This window comes from Chionomys nivalis, chromosome 20 (assembly GCF_950005125.1).
Source record: "Chionomys nivalis chromosome 20, mChiNiv1.1, whole genome shotgun sequence".
Taxonomy (NCBI): Eukaryota; Metazoa; Chordata; class Mammalia; order Rodentia; family Cricetidae; genus Chionomys; species Chionomys nivalis.
In genome coordinates, this window is record NC_080105.1 from 47,263,046 (window position 1) to 47,264,132 (window position 1,087).

At 52.5% G+C, this 1,087-nt stretch overlaps 1 pseudogene; it reads right to left on the minus strand.

The window, feature by feature from the left end:
* LOC130863054 (40S ribosomal protein S15-like) lies at positions 1 to 438 on the minus strand (annotated as a pseudogene).
* Positions 439 to 1,087: the final 649 nt, after the last annotated feature.

Sequence of the window (1,087 nt, forward strand, 5' to 3'; positions counted from 1 at the left end):
TTATTGGCCACAGCTACTTGAGGGGGATGAAGCGGGAGGAGTGGGTGGCACCGATGCCAGGCCGGCCGTGCTTCACAGGCTTGTAGGTGATGGAGAACTCACCCGGGTAGTGGCCAATCATCTCCGGCTTGATCTCCACCTGGTTGAAGGTCTTGCCGTTGTAAACGCCCACCATGCTCCCCACCATCTTGGGCAGGATGATCATGTCCCGCAGGTGAGTCTTCATCACCCCGGGCTTCTCCATGGGCGGCGCCTCCTTCTTGGCCTTTCTCAGGCACTTGAGTGGTGAGTGCTGCTTCCGCCGCAGGGTGCGGTTGAGGCGGCGCAGTAGAGCTGCATCAGCCGCTCATAGGACATGTCCAGCAGTCGGTCCAGGTCCACCCCGCGGTAGGTGAACTTGCGGAAGGTCTGCTTCTTCTTCTGCTCCACTTCGGCCATCTTGGCGGCAACTCAGAAAAGGAGCCAAGGTTATTTTGTTTGTTTATTTTGACACAGAATCTCGCTTGATTGACCTAGAACTCACTATGTAGACCAGGCCAGCCTCAAACTCATAGAGATCCTCCTGCCTCTGCCTCCTGAGTGCTGGGATTGAAGGTACGCACCACCACATCCAATAGAGTTTTCTTTTCAAATTTTAAATTGTGTGTTTGTGTGTGTGTGTATGTGTGCACGCACACACATGAATGCAGGTGCGCATGAAAACCAGATCCCCCTGGAACTGGAGTTACAGGTGCTTGTGAGCCCCCGATGTGGGTCCTGGGAACCAGTGAGTCCTCTACAACAGCAAACATTATGTAGTTTCAACCGCTGAGTCATCTCTCCGGCTCTTTAGTGCAGTAAATGTCATTAAAACAGTAAGTGAGTTAGCTAGCGCAGAACATTAAATGTGGAAGTAAAGAAAGAATTCATACACTCAAGGAAAACAAGTGCCCAACACTCCAGGAAGACAAGCGCCTAATAACGTCCTTCTCTCTGTATCTGACACTAAGCCCAGCCCGTGTTTCCACCAGGAGGGCCACCACCTCTCCGCAGCAGGCTGGAGATCAGCAAGCAAATCCAGTCTTCACAGCTTGACGAAGACTGGCTG